The following is a 15,341-nucleotide window of genomic DNA, read 5'->3' as shown; positions in this document are numbered from 1 at the left end:
TTTTTCTAATTTGGTTGGGGACAGCGTCGGCTCATGGAGGGAGTTTGGTGGTGCAGGGAGGCGGTGCGGGGGAGGGGCAGGGTGGAGATTGGTAAAAAACAGAATATGGATAATTGCAGGTAAGTAAACAATTTAATAATTAAAACGAATTTCGTAGCGCGCGTTGCATTGCATTTTGCGATGCAGGGTGCACTACGAAATTCGTTTGGGTTGGGCTTCTTGGGGATTTCTGCTATTGGACATTTTGATTTTATTATTGTGTTGGTAATGTATAAACACTTTACCTATTTCCCTATGTTAAGCCTATCTGCTCTGTACCAATGATTCTAGGGGGTTGAGGTCAGGTTAATATGGTGACTTGGAGGGGCTTGACAAGGGTTGTGATTCTTCCTTGCAGTGGGCAGTCACCCACCCCAAATATTAATACAATTTATTAAAACTGTACTTGTAACATAGCCACTTAAGCAAGAGTTTAATTTTAGACAACACATAAACAACAGGATTACAGTTAGAATCCAAGGTTAAGGAACTAGTTATTCAAATACAGTTCAGAAAAATAGCTACTTAAATATGCCTGTCACATTAATGTTGAGGGTCATTGTAGGCACATGTTACATATTTAGTATAAGGCTAATTTTAGCTTCCTCATTCTTTTCAAAACTTTTTTCCTGCCACTGTTTTAGAACTTATCTATTTTTGCTGGAGCTACTTTTGACTGAACCTTTAAATGGGGGCCATTTCTTGCAGAAGCTATTTGTTCAAGGATCTATTTATAACCAGATTGTGGCATCAACAATGCAACAATGCATCATTCATTTCAATGCTTAGAGCCGGGGCAAAGCATTTTTCATTTTATGTAACATTGGTCATAGATGGACCATAAAGCATATTATGGGAAGTATAAGATTTGGCTCATGTTCATTTTTAGTTCACAGACACAAAGAGGCACACAGATGAACAGACAGCCAGACACACACACTCACGCACGCGCACACACACACACACACTATCAAAACCAATATTTCCAGGGAAAATTAGCATTTGTGGCTAAGGCATGTAATATTCTAGAAATATTATATTTGCTCCTTGAAAATGTCTGTGAAAATGTTTCCCATTATAGCAAAACGGTTCAATGGAAAGTCAGCATATAATCTACATAAATATGATAAACACAGTATTTTCCCTCAAAAACTATGAAGCACCTAAACAGGAGCTCGATTGGAACCATTTTGGCAAAAGTCAAAAAAGCAATAACATTTATAGAAATAAAAATGCTCAAGCGGAATCACTGTATTTGAACAAAACATTTCCCAAAAGCTAGAAAATCACCCAAAATGTTCTTAAAACGGTGTCTGGTCTAGCTCTAGGAGCACGGTTCCAATAATTTCGCAAATGTGTTTTTTCAGACGTTTATAGGTTGTTTCTCATTGAATATATGTGTGGTAAATGATGGAAAGGCTGAATTGCTTTCGAGAATTCGAATTTTAAACAGAGCTTTGCTTTTATGCAAAACTGTATAAAGGCACGGAAAACTGAAGGTAAACAATATAACCCCGTACATGTCCTTCTTTCTCACCCGATCCCGCAAAAACTCTGTGGAGACTGCAATTTTTTTTGTATTCTCAGCTATTGTTGAGACATTGGCAACACAAGGCCTGCGCTGTGCAATGCAAGATATGCCTGTAATATGTTAACAACTAATGGGCGAGGTGAGCAAGGAAAGTCCACTTGCCTCAAGGTTTGAAATTTGCATATTATCCCAAGATCCACAATCAATCCATTGGCACGCTGGATTTTTACATATAGTTCCACGTGGCTGCATTTGCAATGCCAAACTATGATGGTCACATCAAAAACACCGCATATTGATTCTTTGCTCGCCTTTTTGAGACTGAGTTATTTTATGTTACATGGCCACAGTCCTTGAACATGTAATGCTGTGCTTTGCATAAACACACTCAATGTAAAAAAGTTAAAAGTGGCAACTGTAACGAGCACTGGAAAAAACAATATAAGTGAAGATGTTTTTCTTTGTAGATTGAAGTATGTGTGTGTGCTTGTGTGGATGGGTTTGATGAGTGGATAACTGAAAAAAGCATCACGGTTGGATGGATTAGTAACTGCCAGAGGGGTGAATAACAAGGCGCGTGGATAACTGATGGGTGAGGCAGTGCATTGAACAATGGATTAATGGGTATGTGCGCTAATCAATGGGTTAAGAGTGTGTGAATGATTGGATGCTGACTAGCTAAACCAACATTTCAGGTTGATGCCTCACAAAACCAAACCTTTAATCCTATAACAATGATAAGAATTACTATTATGATATTGCTAGCATTACACCAGGTAGATCCATCATGTCAAGAGTGCCTTCAAGATGTGAAGAATGTCGATATTTTGTCACTGCAATCAGTACGGAACTGTGGGCATCTTCAAAACACTAAACCTGCTTCTAGGCCGAATGTAAGAGGATGGCAGGAATTCAACCAATCAGGGATCCAGTTTACAAGATGGAACTGTTCCTTTGGCATGACACAACCAAATTTATGAAGACAGGAAAAATACACAGTACAAAATGCTCTACTGGAGATGAAAAGATATACAAGAAACAAAAATGTTCTTTAATGTTAATATTCATTCATGGTTCCATAGCCTGAACAGATAGCTACAACATTTTAACTTAGATGATGTTTAAAATTATAAGCTCATTTATGGAAAATGCATTTGTGTGCTAAAAAGAAGCTACACACAACTGTATTAAAGAATACCACAAGTGCTGAGGAGCCAGCATTAGAGCACCTGCAACCCTATCATACTGCCCAGATCTGTACTTACACTACTGTTTGTTGCTTCGCTCAACCTCAGTCAGACTACATAATGCAGCCCATATTAGCATGAAGGTGATTCAAAAAAGATTTATGAATATGAGAGGTATTATTACAGGAGTACTGATTTACATACTCTTACGTGCCTTGGTGACTTGGCGTGAAAACTTCCAAATCCCTGTTAGTGAAAGTGCAAAGACAGGACACTCTAATCTGTTTGTAATAATTGCATTGAACAGTCCCTGAGTATTTTATTCCCAGTTTGGATGTTTCAGGAACAATCCATAAAGTCATGCATGAGTATGTTACAAAGTGCTTTAGAAGTGCTCTTGTGTGTTCTTCTACATGCCTTCATGAACCCAACCCAATATGACTTAAGGTAGGATTAGGAAGGAGAGAGGGTGGGAGTCCAAACTGTGATTTAATGATATTACTGTGGCCAAAATATAATCAATAGTAATATCATTGTCGATAATATCAATGTTTTAAATATAGTACTCATATACCAGGTATTTAATATTTTTCTGTGCCATAATATTTGTTTTTTCAGTACATTTTATATAAAAATATACCTTGAAATAATGTTAGGCAATTTTATAATTATTTTGCATATATTATTTATTTGGGTTGTTGGGTTTATTGGGGGATTGAATGGGTAGCATTTAATTTAAATATATTATTTTATGTCTCATTTTAGTTTGAATATATTATTAATATAAAGTAGTAGTAGGTTGCTTCATTGTTTTATGATGTATAATTATTTTCATTTGTATACATTTTTAGATTGTGGCGTATATTTGAAAATGATGTGGATTGTGTTTTATTTTAATGATATATTATTTACATGACATTTAGAATTTTACAATATTTGAATTCATTTAACCTTATGATCATATTTAATCAAATACAAAATGGATTATTTGTGAAATTAGAGTTCATATATGTCTACTTAATAAACCTTTAAAAAATAAAAAGCAGGTTTTCTAACTTGTGAGGGGTGGTGCATATTTTACTATTATTAGGAAGAACACTTTCCATGCATGTGAGGCAATCTGATTGGTATTAGTTTATTTTTACTCTAGTATCGGAATTGTGAATATTTTAATTAAAGATGGGCTAGTATCACATTCTTTCAAAAGAAATCTCATCCATTCGCAAAAATGAAAATGGGTTTCACACTTAAGTATTTATATTTGTACAGTTTTCAAAGTAAAAATAATATCACAATGCATACCTAACACAGTTTTTCGAATTTCTTAAAATGTAAAATACATATAAATGTTACTAGTAAATAAACATATTTCAATAATTCGCTTTTATATTAAAACCTAATGAAATATTTAGGATAATAGATATTTATTTTCATTTACCTGATATATATTTAATAATACATTTTACTGATTTCAAGTGATAGTAACCAAGCCCCCCTAACATCTACACTTACCTCTTTGTTGGTAAGACAAAACTTAGAAAATAATTCACACAAATCCACTCTTCAAATATGCACTTGCTGCAATGTTTGCATTACTGGAATTAGGATCAGACCCTCCCCCCAAATCTGTAGGCACTTCCCAAAATGTTTTTTGGATTGAAGTTAGAATAGTAAATCTGATCTCCACCATCAACGTGTACAATTACACCAATGTTAGAATAGGTAATCTGACCAATCCCCTATATATACATTTTTTTCACACTAGAATAGTACATTGACTGTCAGAAATATATGTACTTTCTCAAGCGTTGGTGGGAGTGGTATTGCAATAATTTATTTACCACCCATCCCAAATCTAACGCATTTTCTCCAATGTTTATGGTACTGGAATTAGAATAGTAAATTTGACATCTCCAAATGTATTTAATTTACCGAATTTTAGTAACGCTGAAGTTAGGGTATTAAATCTGACCTGCCAATATATGCACTTTCCCCTACGTTTATGGGACAAGTTGTAACGGTGAACACTAAGAAAAAATATAATTTAGAAATTGAAAATCATGTTAAAAAGTATGAATCTGTTCAATTATATTTAGATATTTTTTATACTACTAAATGTATAGTTCTTTTTCATTTTCAAACAATAGTTACCTTTCTATTGTACAGGTTATTATTTAAGAAACTTTTTAATTGTTTTAAATAACTTTTTGATTTATTGGTGGGAAAATATTTTTTTAAGTTGATATTTTGGTATACTCTAATTTTATTTTTAAACATACTACATTTTTATTCGAGATATTTTCATATTCACTTCATTTTCTTAAAGCTGATGTTTCTGACCCCGATATTTTTGTACTTTAAATCATACAAATGTAAAGTTTACATTTCTGTTTTGATTTTTTTTTTCATAACAGTTTCAGGCCATAAATATATTGTGATAGAAATTGTGACATACAACCAGTATGCCCAGGAGGGGAATGGGCCTTGAATTTAATGGTTTACATGGAGGGCAATATAGAAACATGCCTTAAATACAGAGTCATGGGGAAAGTGTCATGGAAATGTATGTTTCACAAACAGGCACAATGGGGGCATTATTCAAAGGGTGATAGTAATGTCTGCATTGTATATACTAGTGTGGGAACTGTGAATGAGATGCGTACTTTTCATATACAAGTATTGTGGTAACAATTAATTCTTTATACTCAGGCACATTGTGGAAACTATCATAACAATGCTTGGTTTAAGTACAGGCAACTGTCTTGTTAGTGTATGTTTTAGTTATAGAGGCATTGTAGGAACTACAATTTCAATTTTGTTTTGAGATCTGTTGTGAAGACTCTCGTGGCTATGTCTGCTCATTGATAGAGACAGAAGGAATACTCATCACAATGTATGCATTTCACAATGAAATATTGTGATAACTGCCATAATGTGTGCTTAAAATTCAGGTTTATTGTGGAAACCGCCAATTGAGTTGTTTTGGTTTGCCAGCAGGGCATTGTGGAAATGGCAAAATGTGCTCTATTTACATATGCATTGTGGAACCTGTTATGGGAAGAATGCTTTACATATACAAAGTCATTAAGAAAAGCACAAAGAAAATGTGTACTTTAGAGAGACTTTATCACAACCGTCGTGGCAATTTAAGCCTTACATGCTCAGTCATTGTGGAAAATGTAATGTCAATATATAATTCACAAAGAGTACTTTGTGGAAACTCCCATGGCAGTGTATGCTTTACCTGCAGGAACAACTTGGAAACTTTGAAGGATGGTTTATGTAATACAATGTATGTAATATCAGTATGATGCATCTAACAGGCAAAAAACATCTGTCCCACTGTATTGATTTGATCTGACTTATTTAATTTGATACAAGAACAGACTCAAATTACTGCAGCATTTCACAGAAAAGGAAAGGGAAACAAGTAAATTGTTTCCCTTTATTATTTGTAAAATTAAACACAAAATAATATTGAAAATTTCAGGTTGCATTACCATGTTTGGGAATTAGCTAAATCAGTGGAGCTAACAGTTTCCAAACATGACACTTGGGCATGTGTGTTCAATGTAATCAATTGTGAAAAATTTAGTATATCCATTCCAGATCAATAAAATAATCACTGACATGTGTTTCTCCGTCATCTTTGGTGGGCACATAATGTGCATTTGTTGGTGAACATATAACAAACTATGACAAAAAATAGGTAAAAACTCTCAGGCCCAGGGAAGAGCAGGCCCAAAAGTTCAAATGATGATCAGTTTAGGCAGTTTAATATACTGGGAGGGATATTAAGCAGGCTCACACATGGGCTAATTATTCCTCTGGCTCCAAAAAGGTCATATTTGCACTGAAACACAAAGATGAGGGAATAGCTCAGAGGCTCAGAAATGAGTGGATAAGCACATAGTCTCAGTGATGTATAGATCAACATAAATGCTCAGAAAAGGGCTGGTCAACACAAGGACTCCAAAGGCTGAGATATCTGCTCTAAAGACAGTCCAGGTGTTGGGAAGGCAGGCCTTCCACAGAATCACAGCAGACCAAAAGAGGGGATAAGCAGTTAGAAAAGCTATAGTTTCAGCCACTGCCTCTATAACATTCTGAATAAGCTCACAGTTAATCATCTAAGCCCTAACCATATTGTTGGAAATTTGCACTTTCTGCAGGGTCACCTCAGGTTTTTGCCTTCTAGTACCAAACCCATTTTTCTTGGCCATAGGACTCTGTGCACTTCACGTCCACTAGTGGTAAAGTGCTTTTACCTCTCTTTCAAATATGTAAAAAATGTTATACTCCAGATTGGCATCATTAATTTACTTATAGGTCCCTAGTATTTGGTTCTACCTGTACCCAGGGCTGGTAAATTGAATTCTAATTGCCTGCAGCATTCATTGTGTCACACACTAAAGTAGCACTGTAAAACAAGTCTCTATGCCTGTCATTGCAGCCTGAATATATTATTTAAGATGCCATTTCGGCCTGGCAAAATAAACCTTTCGCGCCAGGCGTAAACATTCCTTTTTAATACTTGTAAGTTACCCCTAAGATAGACTCTAAATGCCCAAAGTTCTGGGTTTAAAAGCAGCACATCCGTATTTAATGTAATACATGTCCTGGCAGTGACAAAATGTAACTTTTTACTAGACTGGCTCTTCCATAAGCTGATACTTGTTTACATGATTATAAGTAATAAGTGCCACAATTCAATTTGAGAGTGGCTAGAAAAATGGCTCCAGGGTTTCATTTTGATAGTAGATTACATACAACTTACTAGTAAATTCAGACTTAACATTACTATTTATGAAATGTCCCTTTTATAAAGTTGTCATTTTCCTGCCTAAATCAAACAACTTTTCTGCCTGTCATCTATTTCTCATGGGTCTCCTGTGGTGATATGTATATAGCTCCTTCACAGTGGACAAAGAGCCCTTGGAATAGGGAGCGGGACTCCTTCCTTGACCCGATACTCTAGGAGGATGTGCCCAGTCCCTTCCCAAGCGTCAAAAGATACTTACCTTGCCACTGTGAGATGAATCTCACACCTTGGTTTGACCCCCCTTTGAGGATCTAGCCTGGCTGGCATCAAACTCAGTGGGAGAGAGAAATGGACGCAAAGAAAATTGACAAAGGATTGTCCTCCATTCGCAGGCTGGTACTGGGCATAAAAGTGGATCCACTAGGTCTTTCCTGTGAACAATTCTGGACCTGCAAAGATCAGATACAGGACTGGAAAAGACTGGATATGCTTGCATTCATTGAATCACAGGCCCCTAGAAGTGACACTAACCATCAGTTGGCTGACTCCTGTTTGGGTCACAGGGACACAAACACGCTTAAATAGGCCTTTTCCCTATAACTGTCCAGCTGCTCAGTACCAACTAGACATGGCTTGGACCCGCTGCTGGCATCTGTTAGAACAAGTCCTAACCCTGAGGTGGTGCTCATTTGGTCAGGTCATGGACTCTTGGTTGGTGTTATAGCGTACTCCGCTCATCCCCAAACTGCAATAGCTGGGACTTAGAAACTTTTCAACAACTCTCAGCCTTGAGAATCGACAGAGAAGGTATTGCCGTCGAAACTGCAGCTGTTGACACCAAAACACTGGTCGGCCACAGCTTGCTGGTCTGCTCTGCTGAAGGACACTCGACTTCCAAAAAAGTTTCTCAGTCCGAATGTAGAAGCTTCAGTGAGACCAACATCAAGACCTTTCTGGGCATGGACTGTGGACTTCGCCTGCATGCAGTACTCCCGGCTTGGTCAATGACTGCTTCAGGACCCTGCATTTCAGTAACCTGCCATCATTGAGCCCTGCTTTGAATCCAGCTTCCAGCTTATTCCACCAACAATTGGCAAATTCAGGCTGAATGGCACAGAGAAGAAGTCGATGGCCAAAATGGGTAATCCCTATCAAAGATTTTTCCTTCTGCCTTTGAACTGGAAGTAAAAATCCTCAAGTGAGGCAAGTTCTCTTGAAGTCAGATAGTTGTTGGTCAAGGTTCCAATGAGGTATTTGGTTTTGGCTGGAAAAGCTCTAATTGGGAAAATTCAAATGTTATGGCCGTCAAAGTCCTCCCATCTGGGGGATACTTTTCATACTTTCACTTGGTCCAGATTTCTAGTTTCTTTTTTTGAGCTCAAGATCCACCAGTGTGGAAAGTATGAAGATGGATCTGACAAATTCCTCTCAGAACTGGAAACCTTTGTCACAGCTTCCTACTGAAGCATCAGCTTGAGAAGTCCAAACATTTTCAAAGTCCCAACTTTTCAGACTTTCTAGAGTAGCTCCTCTTGGCCACCTCTAAGGCTTCTAGGACTCGGGGACAGCACTTAGAAAAATTATTCTTCCTGTCCCTGTAACCACACATAGGGTGAGCCAAATGACCCTTGGTGGTAACTTCTCAGTCCTAGGTATAGGAGAGAGAAAGTCCCCTTCAGGTCTCCACACAAGTTACATACATTAGGTCCAATCCTCTTCTGGTATTCCGCAGGACCAAAAAGTGTTCTGCTGAGCTGTGATGAGGAGCTTTTTTCTAGAATTTACTATCCAGTGGGGGGGCATAGACTCCTGGACACTCCCTACCAATTGAGAATAAAGTTGTGATGGGCAAATCTTCCCATTGTTGTACACTTCCTTTGCAAACCATGAATGAGAGGACTATTCTGAATATTACCCATCCAAGTTTCTGGTGCCAGAGTCAATGGTGGAATTAGGGAAATTAACAGTTTCTTCCTTCTCAATACCTTTAAACCGGTTCTGGGACTAGCTCATCTTCACTCTGGGTTGGTGCAAGACTGGGGAGTTGGACTAGGGAACAAAGGCTCCTCCTCCTAAGTCTTCCTTTACACTTAGTGCTTGATTATGACTTTGGCGGTGGGGAATCAGGTCTGCCTCCCCACCAAACCACCAAAGCTGTGGTCAGATGGCCCTTCAGATTAGGAGTTTCCTCCTGTCCGGGGAGTTTTGTTTTTGACGTTCCCATTGCTGTGTCCTAAATAAATGGCACCACAATGGGAATGACAAAAAAAGTTGGATTTATTATTGCAACTTTAAAAATGCCACTTTGAGAAAGTTGCCATTTTTCTGCTCTTAAGCCCTGAGTGCCTGCTGCCTTTCTCCAATACACATCTGGGGTGGGTGGCAGCTTGGCCTTGTGCATTCCCTCTACACAGTCACAAACAAAGAATGCTTAGGTGTGCCTGACGGGCCATTCACATTGTGACGGGTCATCCTGGACAACTGAATGGGATGTACCCTGCTCCCACACAAAGTACAGCTTAAACCCTGGAGGGTCTCTGGAGCAAGGGCAGGAAGGGAGGGTCTCTGCGCACTTCAAAACACCTCTTTGAAGTCACTCCCACTTCAAAGCACCACTTCTTGTAAGAAATTGACTTCTGATCCTACCAATTCAATACACTTCTTGTCTGGTGATACTCTGCAAGGAAGAAGGACTGTTGTGCTGCTGAAGAACTGCCACTCTGTTGGACTGCTGCTCTGGACTAATTGCTTTTGTGCTGTGCTGACCTGCCCGCTGCCCTCTCTGCCTAGGTGAGAAGGACTGGACCTACATCACTTGAATACAGAGTGAATCCAAGGGCGTGTCATCTTGCTTCCTGTTCTGATGTCTCAGGGATATCAAAGACTTTCAGGAACCGTACAACAGCACCTGGACTCTGCTGTCTGTGAGCCCTACCCTTCCAAATGGTGTCACTCCTATCCTGGGCCCTCTGAAGTGGGTTTTCTGTGCTGCGTCTTCAAAATCCACGCATCACCACAGGTGCATAGCCTGCTTCAAGGACATTGCCCAACCACATAGTGAATCTGTGTCGTCTCCATCTTTTTCTTATCGGAACTGGGATAAAATGGATCGGGGCCTTTTCTATACCGCCCTCCAAAAGAATGCACCTAGGGCTAAACATTGACCTAGCAGTCAACAAACTTAGCGATTGGATTACCCAGACGGCCAACAAAGCTGCACCTCTTCTCACCTCTTCGACAAAAAGGAAAATACCATCTGAACCTTGGTTTTCAGAGACTCTAAGGCTCCAAAAACAATTGTGTCGAAGGACAGAAAACAATGGAGATTGAACTATAGTATAGAATCAAAAAAGAAATATGCACAGTCTTTGTCCTCTTATAAAAAATGAATTAAAGACGAAATAAGTAGATACTACTCGGACAAGGTCGCAGTAGCCAACAACTCGAGTAAAGAACACTTTAAGACGGTAAAAAAATTAGCTAAAATCCCCGAGAAAGGGATTCCGAGTAATAATGCTGATTTTTGTAATATTTTAGATCAGGCTTTTGTTGATAAAGTGCAAGTAATTTATGACAATTTCTGCAACACTCCTATTGAGCTCAATGCTAACGCTGCCCCCATAATGGAAACTCCGAATTTTTCTTTCACCCCACCCAGTAGGGACCAAATCTTTCAAACCATTAAAGGAATCAAATCAGGAGCTCCCTCTGATCCTTGTCCCCCCAAGATCTATCAACTGTGTGCTGAAGAGTTTAGTACTCAGTTGACAGATATATTAAGGGGAATTATACAGCTCAGATAGTTTCCAACGGCATTGAAAGGAGCATCGGTGCTTCCTCTGGTAAAAAAAACTCACTATCGTCCAATCTCTAGAATTCCATTCTGTGCAATGGTTTTGGAGAAAATACTTAATATCCAACTTTCCACCTTCATCTCCTCAAACAATCTGCTGGACCATTCTCAGAATGGATTCAGAGAAGGGCACGGGACTGAATCGGCCCTGGTGACTGCTAGTGAGGAGCTCATGCAGTCTTTGGATGGAGGCAGGAAGGCCGCCTTGATGTTGTTAAACCTATTGGCGGCCTTCGATACGGTCAATCATAATATCCTTATCTCCAGACTGTCTGAGCTGGGTGTGCACAGCTTGTCACTAGAGCTACTTCTATCCTATTTGACTGAACGATCGTTCAGAGTAGAAGTAGGAGGTACCAGCTCACAAATTTTTAATTTACATTGTAGAGTGCCTCAGGGATCTTCCTTGAGCCCTACGCTCTTCAACGTATATGTGGCCCCTTTAGCGGCCTTAATCAGACAGAATGGTTTTTCAGTAATCAGCTATTGCGACGACATACAAATTGTGGTGTCAATCACCGACAACGAAAATGAGGTGGCAGACCGTTTTAACACTTGTATGTCAAAGGTGAATAGCTGGATGCAAGCCAATTGTCTGAAATTAAATGGTAGCAAGACAGAGGTCTTACTTTTGGGAACTATTCCTCTGGGCTGGACGCCTACATGGTGGCCCTCTGAGCTGGGTGAATGTCCCCAACCAGTCTTCAAAGTTACAAATCTTGGGGTGATTTTTGACGATCGGCTAACATTTAATAGTCAGATCAATGCTCTTACAGCCAGGTTCTGGGTTACTTTTAAATTGATCAGAAAGATCCGAGCTTTTATTCCCCCAGAGTCATTGAAAACAGTGGTAATTGCCCTCGCAATATCCAAATTGGACTATGGCAATGCACTGTATCTTGGAATACAAAAGCAATATCTAAGCAAGCTTCAACGTCTGCAGAATGCGGCGGCCAGACTAATCTTAAATATTCCCTGACATGAACCAGTGGCTCAGCGACTAGTGGCACTCCATTGGCTGCCTGTTCGAAAAAGAATAGCTTTCAAGGCATTATGCATTACATTTAATGCACTTCACGGTAGAGGTCAACTCTATCTGACATCCAGAAAAAAATACTATGCTCCTGCTAGGAATCTTGGATCGGTCAGTCACAAGTTGCTGCAAGCACCCAGATTCAAACAAGTTCGTTGGGGTGGCAAATGTTTCTTGGTAAGAGTGACTAAACTCTGGAACAGTCTACCTATCACGATCAAAAGTAGTCCGAACCTCATTATGTTCAGAAAATCTTTAAAACCGTTTTTAGATATTTAACACACACGCATGTGCTCTGACGTCGATTTTTTTGTGTCAGCGCCAAGACGCCCCCGGGCATTCGGTGCGCTTTATAAATTTCTAAATCAAATCAAATTGTATCACTGGCTGCGGCTCGACGACGATGCATCACTGAGTGCGTTGCTCAACAGCGACACATTGCCTATGAATCCTAAGCATCAGAACCCAGCGCATCACCTCCCTGCACCTCGCATCTCACCCTCAATGTGGATGCATCCTCCAACCAAGTTAGTATTGTCTATAGATGTTTAGAACACATTGATGTCGATAGGCACTATCTTAATATTTTACATTGCAAACTTTTACATTGATTTCAGAATGTAATTTTTTGTTTTACTGCAACAAACAATAAATGTGTGCAACTATCAAGTGCACTACACAAACAAGTAATGGCAATTATATTAGATCTTACTTTGTATTGTAGTTTAGTAAATAGCTATTTCTATTGTTGTTGAGTGTGGCGCATTGTCTAAGAAGTATAATACTGTGTATCATATTTCATATATGTATCTGTTGTGAGTTTAAAAAACCACATCCTAAACTGAAAAAACAAAAACAATCGAGCTCGAGCAATGTAATCATACTTGTAAAGTTCTATGATATTTTTGGGCCAAGCTCTTGCTTTTCAAAACTGCAAAACAATGACATTCACAGCTCATCTAATGATACGCAGGTATAGGCAGTTTAGGAAGAAAAACTGTGGATAGTGGGTTGGTGTGGAAGAGAGAAAACTTTAAAATCAGCAGTACCCAAAAGGTGGCAGGTAGTCACATTCTTATTAATTAGAACCCAACATTAGTGGTGCTATTGAGGGCGACTGACAGTGTAAACAATTATGATATAACAATTGTCATCGATGTCAGTGTTTAAAAGTAAGGAACCATGAAGAGGGTGATTGTCTGGCTTCTAGGTACCTCACAAGACAATTTAGGTGCTGCAAACAGGTACAGGAAGTGAGAGATGGGGGATTGTAGTGGTAAATAAAGCGGATGAACTGTGATGTGGGGGGGTGGCTCCATTGATAGAATTGTGGAGCAGGGAGAGATCTATAATTGGGCTCTGTTATTAATTAAAAGTCAAGTGGCCTGCAGTCTGAAGGATGGTAAAGAAGAGGAAAGGGTGACCATGACGGTGAAATTCAGTCTTTTGTCAAGGGGCAGAATGAGTCATGGGTGAAATTAGGTAAAAGGCTTTTCCAGGGTACCAGGACTAAATCAGTGATTAGGGTTTTAACCAAGAGTTTATCTTAGTCAGAGAAAAGAAAAACTTCTTTCATTTATTAACACACATGAAGCCAAAATAGTGCAGAATTAGTTTGCACATTTTTTTAATGCTTTCAAAGGACTTATTCTTAGATTTGAATGCACCTAGTAATCTTTTTTAATGATTTATAAGTAATTTAGGAGCTACATATTGTGTCACAATGCATTTCCTTCCGTTCTTCCAATTTTAATAAGTTTCATTTTTTGGGGGGGAAAAGAAATCCGCACAAACTATGTAACATATTTACCTTGGTTCTTTACGCCAGAGTAAAGTCTCTGTATGTCTTCCCTGGTCTGCTAAAAGGGTCTACGGTAAGTTTCATATTTAAAGCTTAAATTTGACTTTGTGTCATTAAGGTTTTGCACTACATCTCATTTACGGAGGCCTTGGCAAATTTTAATTATGCTGGCAAAATTCATACATTTCGCGTTCCGCAGTATTCGCAATGTGTGTCAAAATATTACATGACTCAGTTTTGAACAGTTTCTGTACAAGGGATATTTGTACAGAAAATATTTCACTGAGAAACATTTTGTGCTTGAAGCAGACTTCAGCCAGTATTTCACGATGATTTTTTATGCGAAGCATAAGCACACTTGAAAAAAGTCGTGCAAGATAAATGTTATCCTATGAAAAAGTAATGGAATTTTGTGAAATCTTGGAAACAAATGAACACTGTTTTCCACACACCCTACTTTTAACATATCACGTGTTCATATTGTCCCTTGGAAAAACATCTCTGTTTCCAGTATGAGTCATGTCAGGTATGATAAATACATTTATTCCATTGTAACATTTTACATTTTTTTTGCAGTCTCCAAATTTTAGACAAAAGTTAGCTTTTTCATTATCTATCTGCGTCGTGACATTTGTAACCCTTGGTTTAATCTATTTTCACTTATCATCGGACAACTTTACATGTAAATCTTCATACTGGACAAATAAGCCATTAGGGTGAATTGGTAGCCTTCGTTTCATTCATTAAATGTGCAAGTGAGCTTACTAAAGTGGACGGATTACAAGTTGTTACCATTCAAAACACACATTCACATCTGTACTTCGATTCATTTAAACAGTTTCGAACAAATGCATGCTTACATGACGTTTGCGTGTGTATAGTGCAAACAGATCACAGCACACCTCTGAAATCTGTGAATAAAACATTCACTGGAATAATATTTGAGTTCATCCAACTGTCATTTTGAGGTGCATGATACATCAAAGTACATGTTTTACTTAGCTAAAATTATTAATAAATAGTTTCACCCAATTGTACCATTTTTAGTAAAGCTTGATTTTAAAATGTTTTTTACTCATTTTTATCAAGCCTCATTTTCTTGTTAGCCAGAGACCTTAAATATCCTGCGAGTCTG

The 15,341-nt window shown here is 38.5% G+C and overlaps 1 protein-coding gene across 3 annotated transcripts in view; it reads right to left on the bottom strand.

Annotated features, from left to right (window-relative positions):
• The window catches only part of TFEC (transcription factor EC), a 327,748-nt gene that overhangs the window by 120,301 nt on the left and 192,106 nt on the right, over positions 1-15,341 (bottom strand). The window lies entirely within an intron of this gene.

Source organism: Lissotriton helveticus, chromosome 1_1 (assembly GCF_964261635.1).
Source record: "Lissotriton helveticus chromosome 1_1, aLisHel1.1, whole genome shotgun sequence".
In the NCBI taxonomy this organism is placed as follows: Eukaryota; Metazoa; Chordata; class Amphibia; order Caudata; family Salamandridae; genus Lissotriton; species Lissotriton helveticus.
This window is presented reverse-complemented; position numbering and strand designations above follow the sequence as displayed.